Consider the following 14,671-nt stretch of genomic DNA (forward strand, 5'->3'; position numbering starts at 1 on the left):
ACAAAGGCAGCGCTTCAAAGCTTGTGCTTTTGTTCTGAAACATGAAAAAGAGAGTGCTAATTTCTCTTTTGTCTATCTGATAGCAGGCGAAGGCTAGTGATTTTGGACATGAAATTAGTCTTGATATGAAATTCAGTAGATGGCCATATGAAGTAATACATTATTTGTTTTTAGTTGTATTGTTATGTAACAAAGATGTGCAGTTTCTTAAGTCCATGACGTCTTTCATTTGCAGACAGTGTTAAAGTATATGTTATCTCTTGTCCAGTAGCCTAATCCTTATAGAATGACATGGATCATAGAACGACTTGGGTTGGAAGGGACCTCAAAGATCATCTAGTTCCAGCCCTGAATGCCCAGGTGTGATTACTGGAGTGCTGATACAAACTTTATAAACAGAAAGGCTGCATGGGACATACCTTTAGGAACCAGCCTCTTCCCATAATGCTTGATGACTTGTTCAATTCCTGTCCAGTTAACTGGTTTTTACATTTCTCAGAAGTTTCTTCAGTTCTGCTTCCTTTTTCTTTCCACTGTGACATTGCCACCAGTTCAATGGCTTGAGTTGCTCTGGTATGTTCAAACTCAACGCCAGAACCTTCTCTTCTCTCTTAGAGCCAAATCCAGAGTGACTGAAAGGTTTTTATGGACTTCAGATTTCAGACTGTGCTCATGTCTGAAAGAAACCCTCACAGACACTAACGAGCCCCAACCTTCCTCACGGCATTTGTGCTGCCTCACCTCTACCAGCACAATTTGATGTCGTCGCTGAGCGATGCTTTGACTCACTGGGGTTTTGCCTGCAGACTCATTTCTGCCTCCTCTGCTCATTTTGCACTGGATTTACTCTCACTGACTTGCGTGAAGAAGTACTCCAGGGGATTAAATGTGGTGGAACCTTTCCCCACACAGTGCCTTGAGAGCCACGTCTCACGCATGATCTGGAGGAGACCTCTTGAGACACAGATATTGATGATATTTCTCCCATTCAGTGAAGTAGATGCATTAAAAATATCCAAAGGTGAAGACACGTAGAAATCTGGCTTTGAAAGTCAAAGCTGATGCAGCACAAGCTGAGCTGTACAAGTACACGGGTTTTGTACAGCAAGACGTCAAACACAAACCTGTGAGGCCTGTCTCCACTGCACTGTACTCGGGGTGGAAACTTTGTCAGCCATAGTCATACTCAGCAAAATATGCATCTCACGTTGGCAGTGGCAATGAACTTCTTTTTTTCTTCCATAGAAATCTGCAGAAGATGACCAACTAGGTAGTTAAAGCATTTCTACTTTTCCATCATTGGAATAATTTTACTCATACTTTCTCAGCAGAAAAATAAGTGGTACCTGGGGAACCACCTCACAAAAATGAAACTTCATCCAAGTGGGCAAAACAATGTGATTATCTGGGTAGAGAATGCAGTAGATTCCATGTACATGGGTGGAGAACATTTTATTCTCCGAATGAGAGATGATTGCTCTGGAAAACCTGCTGGGTCACTTTTAATTACTAAAAGAGCAAATTCATGGTTTCCTCATGGACCAGTCACACTGCATAGTATTTTCTCTTTTTTTGTTCTATTTAAGCTTAGACTGATTAATCAGACTTCCTGGCAGTGGTTGTAAGAGGAAGATGACTGAGAATTTAGTAGGTGAGTTAATTCTCATTTTTACTGTGTCTCAAGAGCCACCCACTTTCCCTTCACATGACTCGACACCAAGAAGCCTTTACAAGTTTTGCAGAGACCAACCTGTTGACCTTCTGCTCTCTTCCATCTTTTATCTCATTTTTGCTGCTTCCTCATTTTCTTTGGCACATTTCTCATTTTTTAGCTCCTCTCACCAGCAAAACCCCATCTCCAGCTCCATACTCTGGACACGAGTGACATGGCTTAGTGGCCATGGTGGTGATGGGTTGATGGTTGGACCAGGCAGTGGTCTTTTCCAACCATAATGATTCAGTGATTCTGTGAACGTGCTCTTCATGACAATAAGGGATTGCTCAAACATCACGACTACTGGAGTGCCATGGGTTTGTATAATGGGTGAGCACAAGCTGTTGTTGATGCCATTCTCTGTGTTGAAACATTATGGCTCCTTCCCCCTGCAGTGATCTTGGTAACATAATGACATTGGTTCACACCACAGCCCTGCTGTCAATTGGGGTGCCTGTAGACATCATGTGTTTATTTTCTCCTGTTCTGTTGATTATTTTCACACAGATTTTAGAAAAGAATCACTTTGAGACCTCTTTTGCATTTAGCTTGCCTGGAATGACGTGCATCAATGAAATCCTTACACATGATAAATGAGTGACAATCTCTGTCCTCTGTTCTCATCAGACTCTGCCCTGTTACTGATAGGCAGCCAGGTGTTTCTTCTACCAAACCTAAAGCTGCAAAACTGGGCCATCTCTCATTGACAAAGAATTCAGCCTTTTTGTTTCTACCGAAGTGGAAAACAATTCCTTGAGGGCTTCTGCCTCCCTGGTTTCTGAGTTCAGATATCCATTTTTAGTGATTATGGACCTTAAGAATTCCCACAATTACAGTTCTGCAAATAGGAAGCGATAGTGAGATACGATCATTGAGCGTGGTCCTGTCGTGTTTGTGGGTTGTGTGGTCTTCTCTAAACATCCAGTAAACACAGTGTCCCACCACAGCTGATTTTTCCCTGCAATATATTATCTTTAATAAATCCAAAGCTGTACAACTTGCCCGTTGCCCTCCCACTGCATTTCTGTCTTCTGAGAACAAAAATTCAACCTTTTTTTTCTTTTTTTTTCTTTTTTTTTTTTGACTGGTGGAGACAATATATATGCTTTTAACATGCTCTTATTATCCAGCTGCAGAAAGTCTTCCAGTGTGCAAGCACAGAAGACGTATTTATGTGTCTGGTCATCTCTGGAATGCATGGCTGTGATGCGAAAGGCTGGGAAACTCTTGTGGGACAGGATGACTGCTGGTGGTGGCCTGACAGCCCCAGCAGACGCATAGAAAGAAGGAAAACTGATGTCTCTGTGGTGTTGAGGCACACTGGAGGGATGCTCTGTGCACCCCAAAATTCAGAAAGTTTGTGAGGGGAGGTCTGCAATGCAGCATCCACACTGGTAGGACTCTGATATGCTTCCTCCGTGGTCTTCAACATGATGGGGGCCTGGGGTCAACGTGGCCCTGGCTGGCATCTCCTGTGTTCACCCCTCGGTGCCCTGCTCAGCAGTTTGCAGGATGGGGTTTCTGCTGGCTGAAGAGGAAAAAACCCATTTGCGCAGGATTCCTCTGTGTGCAAAAGGCCTGCTAGAAAATTGCCGGAGCTAAAATGATCACACATGTCCTTCAGCTTCGGAGAAGGGAGCTCTAAATGAGAGCATGTGTGCTCCGATCCCGGGCTGAGAAAATGTCAGTCTGAGGCGCTTGGGAAGTTCCTATTGATACAAGCAGGGAGGCTCCCTGCTGCCCACAGATTTCCCACATAAAAGTCCTACTGGTAGCCGTGGGAACTTCGCAGCAGCCACGCTGTGGCTAAAGTCACCGCTCCGAAAATGCAGCGAAATTAGTGTTCATAAAAGTGAAAAACATGCCACAAGAATGAAGACGTCCTGATTCACAGCCATGGAAATTACACGAGTTCTGGCATTAAAAAAAAAAAAAAAAAAAAAAAAAAAGCCAAATTTTACAGCTATCCTGGCAGCAGGAAGGGATGGCTGGTGAATTTTAAAAAGGCCTCTTTGAGCAAAAAGCCTTGCCTTATCACGAATGATTTTACTGCACTAAACCAACAAAAAACAGCCCATTTTGCCCCATGGAAAAGGCAGGCCCTGTGTTGCACAGTGACCTCTAAGTGAAGCGGAGCACTTTGCTCCAGAACCTGTGAAATGATTTCCAGCAGCTGGTTTGTTCCTAATTTCAGTTCTGCCTTCCGAGCTGACCGTCACCTCCCCCAGCCTGTGCCAATCCCTTCATGTATTTTCAAGGGAAATTAAAAAAGAACACAAAACAAACATGGCAGGGTATGATGGAGCAGCAGACTTGTTCCAGTGTAAATTGAACATGAAGCTGGGACCCAGAGGAGAAGGCAATGCTGGCAGTAATACAGCTGGTCTAGCTTATCATTTAGCACCATTTGCCATCTGAAGTTCCCTTTTTTGACTTTTTCTGCTACAATTACTGTAAGCAGAAGGGGTGACAACTCTGGTATTGACTCTTGCTGCTTGACTTTGGGAGATCCCCAAGGAGGAGACCCCACAGCCTCTGGGCAGCCTGTGCCAGTGCTCTGTCACTGCACAGCACAGAAGGGCTCCTGGTGTTCAGAGGGAACCTCCTGTGCTCCAGTTTGTGCCCATGGCCTCTGGTCCTGGCACAGGGCACCACTGACAGAGCCTGGCTCTGGCCTCTTGCTCCTCAGGCTCCATCCACCACACACCATCCTGCCGACCCCCTGCCAATGTGTGTCCAGGCACCTCCTCCCTCCCCCAGCCCCACACCCATGCTGGCAGCAGCTTATGACAGTGTAAAAATAAAACAGGAAATGATCTCTGTGGGGGTTGTGGTGGCAGGCAGAGAAGTAGCGTGGCTCTGAAGAGCAGTCGTGCCTTCATGCAAGCGCTGAGGCCCTGCCAAGCATTACAGGGGGATGTTTGCTTGGCCTTTCGAGTGATGGAGGGCTTCACTGTGGGTGCCCAGCCCTGGCCTATTGCCAGCATGTGCTTAAAGCACAAGGGTGCAGCTCGCACTCTGGCCTCTATAGAATCACAGAATCATTAAGGTTGGAGAAGATCACTGGGATCAGTCCAACCACCAACCATCCCCACCATGCCCACTCACCACGTCCGTCAGTGCCATATCTACATGGCTCTTGAGCACCTCCAGAGATGGTGACTCCACCACCTCCCTGGGCAGCCTGTGCCAACGCATTACCACTTTTTCTGAGAATAAATTATTTCAAATATCTATCCCCAGCCTCTCCTTGTGCAACTTATGGCCATTTCCTCTCATCCTGTTGCTACTACATGGGGCAAGAGGCTGACCCCCTCCTTACCACAACCACCTTTCAGGGAGTTGTAGGGAGCGATAAGGTCTCCCCTGGGCCTTCTCTTCTTCAGACTGAACAATCCCCTCGCCCTGATCTCACAACTGCCTCCTGGTGTTGTCTGCCCCCAGATACTTGCATTTGGCTCAGGAGATGGTTCACTTGCAAATTCTGGTGCTAGGTAGCGTTTGGGCCTGATTGCTGAACAAAACACCTGCCAACCCTGCTATTTCTGCTGGGAAGAAACATTAGCATCTGGCTGAATTACTAAATGGGGAGTGTTCAGATGTGCTTGCCTTTCATGTCTCTCTATGACTCTCTGAGCTCCTCAGAGAGTCATAGAATCAAAGTCTCTACCCCTTTGTTGTGGGCAATGTCACCTACCAGCCCAGGCTGCCCAGGGCCCCATCCAACCTGGCCTTGAATGTCTCCAGGGATGGGGCACCCACAGCTTCTCTGTACTAGTGCCTCACTGCCATCTGAGTAAAGAATTTCCTCCTAACATCTGACCTAAATCTCTCTTCTTTCAACGTAAAACTGTTCTCCCTTGTCCTGTCACTGTCAGACTGTGTAAAAAATCAGTCCCCTTCCTGCTTGTAAGCTCCCTTCAAGCACTGAAAGGCTGCAGTGAAGTCACCCTGGAGTCTTCTCTTCTACAAGCTAAACAAGCCCTACTCCTTCAACTTTTCTTCATAGAAGTGCTCCAGCCCTCTGATCATCTGAGTGGCCCTCTTCTGAACCTGCTCCAACTGCTCTGCATCCTTCTGTACTGGGGGCCCCAGGCCTGGACATGGTACTCTGAGTGGGACCTCAAAAAAGCACAGCAGAGCAGGGACAATCCCCCTCCCACTCCCTGCTGGCCACCCTTCTTTTGATGCAACTCAGGGTACTGTGGGCAAACTGTATCCAAACTCATCCTGGCTGTTCTCTCCTGGACACCACCGGGGAGGGGAAAGGGCCCTGGTGAGCACTGCCCCAGGAGTTTCTCAGGGCAAAAGATTCTTCTGGGCATTAGAAAGCTGAGTGTTTCCTTGGAGCTCATGCCTTGGGCTTGGAAATGGCCTTTGAGTCTGCTTCCGCCAGCTTTGTGTTTATAGAGAACATTTATTTCTTTCCAGCTGGGTCAAGTGTTTTTTCCTGTAGCACACAAATGCTTGGAATAGAGGTTCAAATCCTTCTCTGCCTTCAAACACAAACATACCCTATCTGGGTCAGGAAGTCCCTGACCTGCAAATCACTGGAGGCTGACAGAGCATATCGTGGTAGTTTTATTGTAGGCTTGCCCTCGCCTTGTGCTCTTCCCTCGGCATCTGCTATTGCCAGCATTACAGACAAGACATTGGGCTGGAGGGACTTTTGGTCCAACCTCCTGTGGATGTTTTTATGGCCTTTTGTCTTTATCCGTGGCCTCTGGAGTCTAATAAAGATTTTGTAAATACAAAGAATTTGCTGTGATCTAAGAAGTTGGGAGCATGGGAGGGCCCCCAAAAGAGCCTGGCACTGAGGGAGCCATGGCCTGATAAGAGCAGTGGGTGTGTGGAGAGTGACAATGGAACAGCTTCCAGTGCCTGTTGGTTCTTGGATAGATGGTCTTCAATGGGCAATAAAAGTAATTGTTTCTGGACACTTCTTAGCATACATTTCTCCACGAGGTATATGATTTCATAGTTTCATACAATATGCGATTTATCATTCAGGTTTACTTCTAGCACCAGACCACAGCCTCACTGGAAAGAGCTGATCTACCTATTTTACTTTGCTTCTTAATTGGTTTCTTCCAAGGATAATGAGCTCCCTAAAGATGTCCAGTTCCCCTTGGCCAAGCCCTGAAGCTCTCAGATATCCTTACTGCACCAGAAAATGCCAGGGGGGTGAGATGGCTGAGAAACTGTCCCCAACATTTTCGCTGTGCCCGACCCTCTTTGAGACTTCTGATTGGGGGGGAGAGGAAAGAAGGGCAAATTTGTTCCCACCGGTGGTGTGAAAAAAACAAAAATCATCAGACAAGGATTTTTTAAAGAATGTGTTCCTTTTTTGACCTTTCCCCACTTCTTACAAGCCTAGAAAAATCCCCTTCAACACGTTATTAACCCTGCAAGAAATGCTGTTCTCTTTTTCATCAGATGATGCTACGTGCCTTAGAACTGTGGTTTCCATGTCCTGCACCAAAGCTGCTTCATAGAATCATGGAATCACAGAGTGGTTCAGGTTGGAAGGGACATTAAAGCCCATCCAGTTCCAATGCACTGCTGTGCGCAGTGCTGCCACTCACCATGTCATGCACTAGTTCAGGTCGGGTCAATTGACCTTCACTTGCTTCACTGCAATCACTGCTCCTTGATTTGAGGTTTGAGCACTGGCAGAGGTAATGAAGATTTGAAGATTCTGATTTTAATCAGAATGAGCAAAGTACATGGGCCTGCTTAAAAATGAAATGTGATATTTAAGCTCAGAAACAGTCTGTTCAAAGTCATTCATATGTGGATGTAAAACACAACTGAAAAGAAAACACTTCACATTGAAAAATGCTGCCTTCTCACCAGGGTGATTGAAATGGAGATTCTGCTCAGAAACTCAAAAACAGCCCAGAAATGACCCCTCAACAATGTGTGGAAAACTCCAGCTTCTACTAGAAAGCCAGAAATACCTGAACACAAGCAAGTACTCTCAAAACTCTTATGGATGTCTATGCACACATCTTCCTTGCCTATACTATAGGGATGCTTGTTATTCATTGAATGAGGGAGGCAGCAGTCACTGAAAGTCAATAGGAAAAGTGACTCCAGCTACTTTTAGGTGAGATCACCTCAAGTACCGCATTCAATTTTGGGTCCCTCACTACAAGAAAGACATTGAGACCCTGGAGCATGTCCAGAGAAGGGTAATGAAGCCACAAAGGGTCTGGAACACAAGTCGTATGGGGAGCAGCTGAGAGAACTGAGATTGCTCAGTCTGGAGAAGAAGAGGCTCAGGGGAGACCTTATCACTCTCAACAGTTCCCTGAAAGGAGGTTGTGGTGAGGTGGGTGTTGGCCTCTTCTCCCAAGTAACAGCAATAGGATGAGAGGGAATGGCCTTAAGTTGCACCAAGAGGAGGTTCAGGTTGGATATTAGGGAACGTTTCTTCTCAGAAAGAGTGCATTGGAACAGGCTGAGAGAGAAGGTGGATTCACCATCCCTGGAGGTATTCAGGAAATGTGCAGATGTGGTGCTGAGGGACATGGTTAGTGGGCATGGCGGAGATGGGCTGATGGTTGGACTATATGATCTTAGCGGTCTATTCCAACCTTAATGATTCTATGATGGCTGGGATGCTTGGTGATCATGGCCACATATTTCACAACCCTTAGGGCTGCTGGAATTGCAGTGAGGAGATGCATTCCTGAAGACTCATGTTCTTGACACTGGGCAGGTAGAAGGTGGGCTCCAGCTACAGAGGTGGTTAAAGGATTCTCTCCCCTTATGGGCTGATGAAACTGGAGATGAAGAGTTCTGAAATATTTGGGACTGCTCACTTGAAGAAGAGGAGGCTCAGGGAGATCTCATCAGTGTCCATAAATCCCCAAGGGAGGGTGCCACAGACTGGAGCCAGGCTCTGCCAGTGATGCCCGGTGCCAGGAGCAGAGACCATGGGCACAAACTGGAGCACAGGAGGTTCCCTCTGAACACCAGGAGCCCTTCTGTGCTGTGCAGTGACGGAGCACTGGCACAGGCTGCCCAGAGGCTGTGGGGTCTCCTCCTTGGGGATCTCCCAGAGCTGCCTGGACGTGGCCCTGGGCACCCTGCTCTGGGTGTTCCTGCTGGGGCAGGGGCTGGAGCAGAGGGATCCAGAGGGATCCATTCACACCTCAGCTGTGCTGCGGTTCTGCAATTTTTGGTATCAGAACTGAAGGGTGTTTTCCTTCCCCAGTGCATAACGAGAAAATTTATGGAGGGTTTAATAGTGTCCTTTATAGATGCTGAACTCATGAACACACACGCAGCTTTAGCACAAAAAACATCAGTAAAGGTTTGCACACTGATGGGTGCTGTACACCACAGCCCCAGGGCTGGGGAAGGACAAGGGCACAACTCCCAGATGCTGCCCTGCAGCCCTGCAGGAGGCGGATGGGTCCCGCAGAGCCCTGCAGAGCACAGCATGCCCAAGGGCGGCTCTCACCAGCAGCCAGGACAGCTGTGGAGTGCGCAGACAGACACCCACCCACAATGTCTGCAATGCACACAGCTGCTGCCTGGCTGCCTCACAAAGGTGCCTGCGCAGCAGCACATGGGCCGGCTGCGATGCAGGCTGCGAGCAGCGCGCGGGCTATATTTTACAAGTCAATTTTCAGACCCTCTTGCAAGCACAGGCACGCTTTTATGGCATCTAGAGCATTTCGCTGAATGGTTGGGTAGTACGCTACTGACCAGACAGCGCGCTTCCAGATTTAGACTAGCAGAAGCAAACAGCAAGTGGTGGGTTCAAGTGCGGGTCAGGGGATGCGTTACACCCGGTGAGCGCTGGAGCCTGGCTCCCCTGGGGACCAGTGTTGGAAGCTGTGCTCAATAGGGATGGCCCAAGGTGTTTGATTTTATGATTACCAGTGCCATTTGCTCGGGGAGAGCGCTGTTATCACATTGTAAACATCGTTTTAGTATCGCAGGATCTGTGCGGTTGGTGTTGGGGCTTCAAAGGAGAACAGACAGTGCTTGTTCTCTCCTGCTCTCGAGCAGCATTTTAGCAGTCAGTGTTTTGTGGTTTTCAGGAAGAAGAAGCAGGGTAGGGAGGTGGGAGGATATGCTGGGTCTGATGGTGGATTTGCTCTTCAGTATGTGTTAATGTCAGTAAGCGCAGCTTGGAGGAGGAAGCAAAGCCAGAACCAAGACCATGAACATCATAATTCGTGCTGATGATCATTCTATGGATACAGCTGAAAACCCAAATACCGTGACATAACGTCGCCACGGAGAATGTACAGGCAGCACTTAAACACCCCATCTGCCGTAAATCCTGCATTACAAACAGCAGAACCAGCTCACTGCCCCTCTCATAGCTGCCACCTGAGGGTCAACGGGAGAGATTTCATAGAATCATGGAGTCATTTGAGTTGGAAGGGACATCTAAATGCCACCTGGCCCAACTCCTCTGCAGTGAACAGGGACACCTACAGCTCCATCAGGTGCTCAGAGACCAGTCCAGACTGACCTTGGATGTCTCCAGGGATGGGGCATCTACCACCTCTTTGGGGAAATGATCTGAAAAAACAGCAGATCCCGATAATCATCTTCAGGGATTGCAGCCTGGCTTTGAGTGCTGCAATATTTTCAGATTAAGTTCTGTTTGATTAAACTCCAGGTCACCTTTCACATGGAAATATTTTCCTTTAACACAAACCAAGAGCCCCCTCTTTCCCTTCCTCAGTGCGAATCATGATCACCAAACCAACATCACAAGAGAAAGCTGCTTACCTTCTCGTAGCTGTAAGAGCTTTTTCCAGCTTTGTTGAGTGAGCTGCCTGTGTGAATACCGTGTTTGCTGAGTAAGATCTGGCCTGTGTAGGAGTGAGGCGTTAGTAATGCACCCATGGTTACAGTTCTGCTCTCTCAGGGCTCTCCCACATTCTTGTGTGCAATAGTATTTTTAATACTACTGTGCCCCTGGGGGTTGCTAAACGTGGCTTTGGGGAAGGTGGTCCCTGTCCACATCTGGGAACATCTCTGCCCAATGGTGTTGTGAGTGATGCATGGGGATTGCATCTGACTGGTGGTGGGGAGATTTCGTGTGACACCCGGGGTACTCACCTGCCCCAAATACCAGATAAATATAAAACACATGGACACCAACACAGTTAGTGCAGTAATGCTTATTTATGGAATCTGCCTCCTTGGGGATCTCCCAGAGCCACCTGGATGTGGCCCTGGGCACCCTGCTCTGGGTGTCCCTGCTGGGTCAGGGGTTGGAGCAGAGGGACCCAGAGGGCCCTGCCAGCCTCAGCTGTCCTGTGCTTCTATAATTTTCTCAGTGCTGGTACTCTTTTCCCTTCATGGCAGTCCAAATCTCAGATTCCTGCCTTAGTCCTTACTCAAACAGACCTCAGACGTAGACCTATTCCTCTCTGGAACTCTCTAGGTTCCTCTCTCTCTAGGTTTTAATGCAGGATATACAAAACAACATCAAAATAAAGGCTTCCGGAGTGACACTCCTGTCATTTAGCCTAGTTTCTGTACGACACAGGCACATCTGACTGCATGGAGCAAGTAGGGCAGGTGCTGCTCATTCAGAAGTCGTTTGTGCTGTGCCTGTGCTGACCCCTGGCTCCAAGGACCAGGCTGTGATGAGATATGGGGGGAGAGAGGGAAAAAGAAATGTTTCTGCTTGCCCCTTCTGAGATGAGCTTCTGGATCCTGCCGTGGTCAGGCTCAGGTGTCACAGTGCTGCAGGTGCAGCTGCTTTCACGAGTGGCCTTAGTTTGAAAATGAGAACTCTGAGCTGGGAGGAACGAGGTCTGGCTGAAAGGGGGAAGGAAGGGGAGGAAGGTCTGTGCTAAGTGTGCTCAAAGGATTGGAGCTCCTTTGCTCGAGAGCGGCCTGCAGCTGAGCACCTCCACACCACCTTCCTGCTGCAGCACATGACATGGTGCTGTATAGATCTGGGCAGCACGAGGAGAAGTCACGCCAGAAAGCCTGCTGCTGTAAATGAAGGCATTCAGACAAATGCCTCCTGTACATAACCAAGTAGAGCTGGGTGCATTTCTGCATAGTCTGGTCCTTCTGTGCCCCGTTTGCTGCCTGAGGGGCAGTGACAATCTGAAGAGCACCCCATTCCAGGGGATCCGATGGTTGAACTTATCACATGGCAACGTGTCTCCTGTTTTGCAGTTTTTAAACCCTGGCTCTAAATTGAATAGTTTGTTCTGCTTCATTATTTTAGGTTAATTAATGGCTGTGTTATTAAACAAAGATTGAATCCAAGCCTGACTGATCTCCTGAATGTCTGCGGTGGCGATGGGTGAAAGAATGACATAGCATTGGCTTTGGACAACCAGGAGCGTACACCTCTTCCAGTTAAGGCTTTGTCTTCTTATGGCTTTGTAAACCATCCTTCATCTCTGTTTTCATTTGCAGCCTTTCTTACAGCATGCAAGACTTAAAGAAAAAGATCCACTGCCTTTAGGAGGGTTATATGTCTGCAAGTGGCAAGATCAGCCATAAAATACACATTATCAGATAACTACCATTACTGTTGAAGATATGCAAGTGACTTAGATTATGCACTTTAACCTCATTAAATACTGTAATTCATTCCACTTCAGTTAAATACTCCACCGTGTTAATACATAAAAAACAAATTGCAAATCTGATGTTTACTGCTACTCCTCATTATGACAGCTTTTATGTCTGGTTCTGTTATCAGTAAGAGGTCTATTTTCAGTGAGAATTCTTCAAATGTGAAAACATGACTGAAGTGCAGTAAAAGGCAAGTCAAGCAACCGCACTGAAGGAATGCAAAAAGTGCTTTGGCAAATTGTTATCTTCAGGGTGGTATCTTTGCTCTATATATTTACACAAATACACAGAAAGATATTATATATTAATTACACAGGAAAATCTTACTCATCTCTGTAGAAAAACAGGATAGAGATTTCGCATGTGGCTCAGCTCCGGGACGACGTGATATTTGTGTCGGTGCTGTTTTCAAGATGCAATTTATCTAACACTGGAAAAGGGTATGGTTTGGCTGACTAAACTCTGGAGTGATGCTGAATGATAAAAGTGCAAAGGGGAATTTTTGGGGCGTCTGAAAGACAACGTATAAGGCTCCGTAGGTGTAAAAAAAACCCAGAAGACTTTTTTTTTCTGGTGGTTGCTTGAAAAGCTCACTGACATTTTGTGACACCGACTAACCTCCCCCCATACCTTCAAGTCCTCTTGCAAACTGTAGCTGCCTGACAACTAAATAGAAAGTTGCTCGTACTCAGGCACTGCTTTGGCTTGCCTCATCCCTCTTTAAAATTTTTTGCTGTACATTTTGTGCCTTGAACTCACCCATGCTGTGGCACGCAGAGGCATGACTGACAAGAAGGGCAGGCACACAGCCCCACAGCTCAGCTGGGGTGTGCACCGCCAGTTATCTGCAAAACAAAACATGCCGGTGTTTGGGAGCTGGGGCAAACCCAGGGAGGTTGTGGATACCCCATAGCTGGAGGTGTTCAAGGCCAGGTTGGATGGGGCCCTTGGAAGCCTGAGCTGGTATGTGGCAGGGGGCTGGAACCCTTTAAGTTCTTTAAGGTCCCTTCCAACACAAGCTGTTCTGTGATCCTATGATTCTACACCATTTTCAAATGCTGGGAAGGCTGCTGATCCCATCTGTGGCACTGAGAGACATGATTAGTGGGTGTGGTGGTGGTGGGTTGATGGTTGGACTGGGTAATCTTAGTGGTGTTTTTGAACCTTAATGATTCTGTGATTCTATGGCTCCATGATTCCATCAGGGGTTCTGCCCTGGGTGAGGGAGATCTCCTTGGTTGCAGGAATCTGCTGAACTGAGCAGCTTCTGAGCTAAGTGGGACCCACTGCTCAGAAATGTGGAAATGGAGGTCAGTGAGTTGGCTGGGATGGGGGCAGTGCTCTGCAGGACAGATTTGCATCACGAGAAGCACATTTGGCATAATGCTGTTGGACAGGTCTGGGTGGTGATGGATGGACTGGAGTGGTCTTCTCCACTTGCAGGTGGGCCAGCTCCTCTCCCAGGTGTGAGAAAGAGCAGAGGCCCACACTGCGGGGAGGCTCTGGGAAGGATTCGCCTTATCCAACTCATGGGCCAGCTGGTGGGGTGAAGGATATATCTATGAAGGTGGGTGTTAGTCTTCAAGAGGCTATTGGAGTTTTTCTCTGCATGAGCTTTTTGGTTTTGGCTCGAGAAGCAGACTGGCATGAGCAGGCAGCATGACTTGCTGCTCTTACCTCTCCAGTGTAAGCCAGAAATGCCCAATTTGACCCAAGCTGCCTCTGTCTACAAATGTACACAGGTGACAGTTGGCAGCTTTTGGTCTTGGTGGAGGTAAATACCTCCAAGTCTCTCCTCCTAGCGTAACTCCAGGTGGAACATCATCCCTGTCCCATCTCTACCTGTCACTGTTTGGGGGTCTTGTTTGGTGGGGAAAGAGGAAATCCTAGCACTTATTAGGTTGAAGAGCACAAAGGTAGCTTGTTTTCTGTGGTACTGGGTCTGGCTTTCTTGTCGTCTGAGACTGGACCATCATTTCATGTCATCAGAGCAAAGACATGATTGCTGATGTTCTTTATGGAGACCCAGGTCTGTGTTGACAAACTTTCCCCAGAAAACTCGGCTGCTTTCTTTTGCAGTCCCAGCCCTGGTCTGCAAGGCAATCCCAGCTGTGAATGTTTTTGGAAAAGCAACATGGACTAAGCATAATAAATAAAGGTTTGAAAAATCAGTCTTCCTCTTTCCATCCCCCCCCGGCTCTTTGAAAGCATCTCAAAAGCAACAACTACAACAATACAATTAGTCCTGAATCTCAAGTACAACTTAGGGGATCTGACCATGAATTTTGAATGACTCGAGATGACATTACTGCAGATCCAAGGCAAGTTGCCTGCATCATGAAGTCAGACGAGAAGATCTTCAGAGGGAGGAAGAAATAA

At 47.4% G+C, this 14,671-nt stretch overlaps 1 long non-coding RNA gene across 10 annotated transcripts in view; it reads left to right on the forward strand.

The window, feature by feature from the left end:
* LOC101748122 overlaps positions 1-7,948 on the forward strand; it is a 30,216-nt gene extending 22,268 nt beyond the window's left edge. For 5 of the 10 annotated variants that reach the window (XR_005847670.1, XR_005847666.1, XR_005847672.1 and 2 more), the window contains one exon: positions 269-7,947. This is a non-coding gene — a long non-coding RNA (uncharacterized LOC101748122). Of the gene's footprint in view, positions 1-268 lie in introns of all 10 variants that reach the window. The other 5 variants (XR_005847671.1, XR_005847668.1, XR_005847673.1 and 2 more) reach the window with 4 other exon arrangements.
* The last annotated feature ends 6,723 nt before the right edge of the window (positions 7,949-14,671 follow it).

This window comes from Gallus gallus, chromosome 1 (assembly GCF_016699485.2).
Source record: "Gallus gallus isolate bGalGal1 chromosome 1, bGalGal1.mat.broiler.GRCg7b, whole genome shotgun sequence".
NCBI lineage: Eukaryota > Metazoa > Chordata > Aves > Galliformes > Phasianidae > Gallus > Gallus gallus.